The following is a 5,379-nucleotide window of genomic DNA, read 5'->3' on the forward strand; positions in this document are numbered from 1 at the left end:
AGTAATTTACAAGGCCAAGGAACTCGCGCAGCTGGCGCTTAGTGGTGGGTCGTGGAAACTTCTCGACAGCTTTAACCTTGTCTGGATGAGGTTGAATGCCAGAGCTTGAAACAACATGGCCAAGAAAAGTCAGCTTCTCGGCACCCAGCTCGCACTTGTCCGTGTTAACCAGGATGCCATGCTCCGCCAGGCGCTGAAACACTGATCGCAGATGCGCCTCATGCTCGTCCGGTGAAGTGCTTGCGATGAGTAGGTCGTCGAGGTATGCATGGCAGAAGTCGAGGCCATGCAAAACGCCGTTGATAAATCGCTGGAATGTCTGTCCGGAGTTTCGCAGGCCGAACGGCATGCGCAGAAACTCGAACAGGCCGAAGGGCGTGGTTATCGCCGTATTCGATACGTCCTCTGGAGCCACGGGGATCTGATGGTACGCCCGCACGAGGTCGATCTTGGAGAAAATCGCCACACTATGTAGGCTGGACGTCACATCATGAATGTGAGGTACCGGATAGCGGTCTGGCACGGTTGCTCGATTGAGGGCTCGATAGTCGCCGCAGGGTCGCCAGTCTCCTGGTGTTGACTTCGGCACCATGTGCAGTGGAGACGCCCATGGGCTAGCGGACGGGCGGATTATGCCGAGCTCGAGCCTGTGGTCGAATTCCTGTCGAGCTGCTTGCAGCTTTTGCGGGGACAAGCGGCGTGGGCGTGCGTAAACTGGTGGGCCTGTGGTGACAATGTGGTGGCATACATTGTGTTTGACGGCCGCGCTGGCCTGTGGTGGCCGCGTCAGTTCGGGGAATTCGCCGAGGATGCCGGTGAATCGTGTAGCGCCCGGCGGTGCTACGAGCGTGGGGCTGAGGGGAGGATGCCTGGATGGCTTCCCGCGCACTTCTGCGTGTGACAGGGGGTCCTGTAAACACCGGTTGCGGACATCGACAAGCAGTCCGAAGTTGCGCAAAAAGTCCGCTCCCAGGATGGCAAATTTTACGTCAGCCACGACGAAAATCCACCGAAATGTCCTCTTGAGGCCCAGGTCCAGCGAGAGAGAGCGTTGCCCGTACGTCGGTATCGTTGTATTGTTGACAGCTTGCAACGGTGCTGCGCACGGTCGTTTGCGATCGGCTGGCGACGCTGGCACGACACTAACTTCCGCCTCTGTGTCGACTAGAAAACGAGCACCTCGCTGGCTGTCGCAGGCGGAAGGCTGCCCACCACGTGGTGGTATTTAGTGCTGTCAGCAGTGATGCGGCGTGCAGCGAACTGCGACTCAACTTGCACGAACCAAAGTTCCGGGTCGCCAGTCCAAAACGGAGGTAGCTTCACGTCGAGTACGGCTACCGTGGGACTGCCGGCGTCGCTTGGCTGGTACATGGCTATCACGTCCGGGGCACCAATTATTGGCACGCGCGAGGAAAGCAGAGACGAGGCGTGGGGCTTGGAGTCTCGGCAAGGCGGTCTCGGCAAGGCGGATTTATAGTGGTGGCGAAGGCTGGGCCGAAAAGTGGTTTAGCGCGACTGCAGCACAACCAGAGGATGGGGGGGGGGGGGGCAAAACACTCATATAAATAAATGATAAAACTACAAAATTGGAATGTAATCTGCCAATAGAAAAAAAAAATATATTAGCACCTTGTTTTATGAAAGAGGTAAGTCATTTTATTAAAACCTGGCAAATTTTGTATTTTTGCAACACTCTTGACCTGCCCCCTATTCATGAGTGTGCGGTGCATTACAGCGCGTCTTTGCAGGCCTTGTTTCGATACCCGGCTAACCCGGCCACAGTGGCGATTTCTTATCGCCAGCTGCCTGCGTAGGCGCGCCTGGTAAAGCGTATAAATTTAGCTCGCCGGTCTCAAAATGCTCCTTTTGCGAAGTTTTCGTCGTCCTTGCACGTCGCTTCTTTGTCACCGTTCGGTAAGATTTGCACCCCGCTGGACCGCTGCGGCAGTTTTCTCGGTTTTGTCGTTTCCTTCGGCGTGCGGCCAGTGCGAAGTCTTTTTCCGTCTTTGCACGCTTCGCGCTCTTCTTTTGAAGCGCTTAGCGCTTCATTTCAAGATGAGCTTGCGGCATGTGAAGAAGCGATGCTCCGTGGTACACCAAGGCGGTACACTGCGACAGCGTGGATAGTACCATTGGTGTCACGCTACACCGATTCCCGCTTGACTTCGATATGGTTTCGCCGGGCTGTTCGCTCGTGTTTCATAGCTGTAACCCGTTCGTGCGTACTTGGCTTCATGTCTTTTTCAATGTATGGTATTTGCTCCTACGTTGAGCACGTTTGAGGGTGCTAAAGCTGGCTTTAACATTGCCTTGCAGATGTAAACGCACCTGCTATATTCTTTCAGCTGAAGAAATTAAATGTGAAGAATAATCCCAGTGTGCTCTATGGTCTGTGTTGATGCGCCTACTTATGTCATGTTATGTTTGCTTCAATTGAAGCTGTCGTAGCATTGTTTTCTATACTTTTCAATTTCCTAACTGACAACGTTCGTGGCACTTCAGGGCTTTTTCCTATCTGCACTGTGACTATTGAGATGATTAGCCAACTTAAACAATACTGCTTGTGCTGCCTGTGACATGTATTTTTTGTTTGTGTGCCAAGGGTGTGCTTTGTGACTGTATTTGTTTGGTTGCTGCAATAAACAATGAATATGAAACTATGAAAACCATACTTGCCGTACACTCTATTGCGAACTGTGCACTTGAGCCAGTGTTTTGTGCATCATACCTTGCTGTACTCAAAAGCTCTCAAAAGTACTAGCACCAGTATTTGCACTACGAATCATGCATGCTTCGCCAGTGTCTGGAAGTGTTGCTGCCTTTCTATGCTGCCCCTCCTTTACCAGTCACTTTCATTGCGTTCCCAATTGCACATTAACAAGGCCATAACTAGCAGGAACTCGAGCACATTTGACTGGCAAAGGTTGGGGCGCGCTGAAAGATACGGGCTCGAAAACGCGGTTTCTACAGAAAGACCGCTTTATAATTCGCGCCAAAAGCATACGTATGCGTGACGTCATTCTACGTCACGTTTGCGTAGTTTGCCCCCCAAAATCCAGGGGGCGCTGGAGTGCCCATGAGCCGCCATTTTTTGGACCAATGGGCGTCTATGGAGCCTTCGCTACCAGTATACATCTACCTTGGTCTCGGTGCCAACTAGTTTTATTCTTTCTTTGTGCGCCGGCCCTCTCTCGGCGGCCGGCTGGCTACGGTCGACTACGGTCGGCTGCGTTCCGCGCTGGCAGCCCCGCGGCTTATCCGCGGCATATTTGTGTTCACCACAAACTCAACGAAAAAAAGTCGTCATTCACCACCAAAAGCCCCTGGGAGGTTCGTTGGCGGAGTGTGCTTAATGCAGAGAGAAAACTCTGCCAACTGCGTGCATGCTTTAAAGCTACACACTTTCTAAAATCTTTGTGGTTTAAGGCGTCACAGCTTCGTAAGCGAGCGCGACACGCCACAACGGCGGCGAGAAACAGTGAGAAGCGTTTGCGGGTCGGTAGGCTGGAAACGCCGATTGGTCGGTGGGATGCGTGTCTGCGTTACGTTTTTTCGCTTCGTCCTCGTTCTCAACCGGATGTGGGGTCGCCGCGCCTCTCTCGGCCTGTGCCTAGGGAATCGCTAGGGCCGGCCGGCCGGCCGCCGGACGTGCGTGGTCTGCGGGCATTCTCTTCGTGAGCGTAGGCGGCGACGCGAGCGTTTCGGAAGCTGTCCAGGTATGGCTTTTTTTTTGCGTGGTGCGCTCGTCGGCGACAGCCAGCTGAAATTTCTGTACAGTTCTTGCTTCCACGACATTGCGACGACCCCCAAAAGGCGCTGACCCGCGAGAAATCGCCAGCGACATAAAGGTACGCATTTTATCTCAAATTTCGCTTCATGAAGTGCTGTACCGCTTACCTACATGGCTTGCGCATTCCAGGACCTCGTTTTCCTGCTGCAGGAGCACGTGGCTAGTGTCGTGCCGGTGTTCAAAATTTTGCAACTCCATTACGACGACCCACATAACGTGCGGTTTGAGGACCGCCGGCGTCGCCATCTGAACCGCCGTCTGACAGCCACGATGAAGCGCTTGTCGGGCGTGCACGTTCTAAATTACGAGGTAAGGGTTGAACAACGTTTTCGCAAGTTTTCTCGTGCAGAACTCGCCAAATTGCGGCGCTTGTAACGTAACATTTTTTGCAGCATCGTTTCCTGGATGCTTCTGGCGAGCCGATGCTGTCCTCATTTGCCGCGGACCGATACCACGTGGCGAGACGCCGGTGCATCGACCCCAGTGCGCCTTTGTTCCTTTGCAGCGGCAAGTCCAGGGTAAAAGTGGCCACGATAATTCTGCAACTACAATCTGCCCTTTAGGATCGCTATCAGCTGCAACGGTAAGTCCAGAAGTTCCGACTCGCGCATTGTGGAAATCGCGCCTGGCCGAAGTGTCCAGCATTCACCCAGTGCAGTGCAGCTTTGTTTAATTCCTTAGAGACTTCTCGCGCTTTGTCGAAATCGACGGCAGCCGTGAAAATTTACATATTAGACCTCGCTACGGCTTTATCCCAGCGCAGCGTGCCTTTGTTTCTTTGCGTCGGCAAGCGTTAGAAGCGCGCGCCGTCTCGCGCTTGGTCCAAGTCGGCTCTAAAACTCGCGCTAGGCCTCGTTGCCTGGTTGACAAAGTGCACGGCTTTGTTCCTTTCAGTGGCAAGCCTCTGTCACTACAGTCGGCGGCCTTAATTTTTATGATCGCTGTCAGCTTCAGCAAGTCCAAGAAAAGTTATGACGATCGCGCGGTGTAGAAACCGGCGGTAGACAAAAAACTCGTGCTTGTAGCTGCAGACTTACCCAGCTCCAGTGCGCCTTTGTTTATTTCCGTAGCGACTACCCGCGCTTTGTAGGAATCGACGCCAGCCGTGAAAATTTACATATTAGACCTCGCTACAGCATTAGCGCAGAGCGCCTTCGTTTCTTTGCGTTCTAACTTGTTTGCTCGTTACTTTTGTTCTTTTCAGTCGTTTCCTGAATCTGTCCAAAGAGCCGGGCTAGGTGGATGATTGTTCGCCGTCAGTGGAACCACATGGCGATCGCACTGCATACAGCACGACTTTGGTCCATGTGTTTCTTAAATAAAAACATCAGATGTCGAAGGTCGTGCCCGAGGATTGCTTCGACAGCTGGGGCAAAACCATGGGGACCGCACACGCTGTGTCGTCGATGCCAAGTGAAGAGGCACAAAACGGCTGTCAACCTTGATAAAGGCCCTTCTCGGGGCCGCCTCAGTGTTTCCTGGCAGATCACACGCTTTCCACCCTGTGCACGTGTTCTCCTCATTTCCAATTAAATAGGTCCTTCAAACACAAGCAGAAGGCTTGAATTAGGAACTGCTGATATCAAGAT

General features: G+C 52.9%; 1 long non-coding RNA gene across 1 annotated transcript; it reads left to right on the plus strand.

The window, feature by feature from the left end:
* The first annotated feature begins 3,674 nt into the window (after positions 1-3,674).
* On the plus strand, positions 3,675-5,116 carry LOC144097576 (uncharacterized). Its single transcript, XR_013307072.1, has 4 exons — positions 3,675-3,848; positions 3,920-4,099; positions 4,183-4,373; positions 4,995-5,116. It is a non-coding gene; the product is annotated as an uncharacterized LOC144097576 (long non-coding RNA).
* Positions 5,117-5,379: the final 263 nt, after the last annotated feature.

This window comes from Amblyomma americanum, chromosome 7, assembly GCF_052857255.1.
Source record: "Amblyomma americanum isolate KBUSLIRL-KWMA chromosome 7, ASM5285725v1, whole genome shotgun sequence".
In the NCBI taxonomy this organism is placed as follows: Eukaryota; Metazoa; Arthropoda; class Arachnida; order Ixodida; family Ixodidae; genus Amblyomma; species Amblyomma americanum.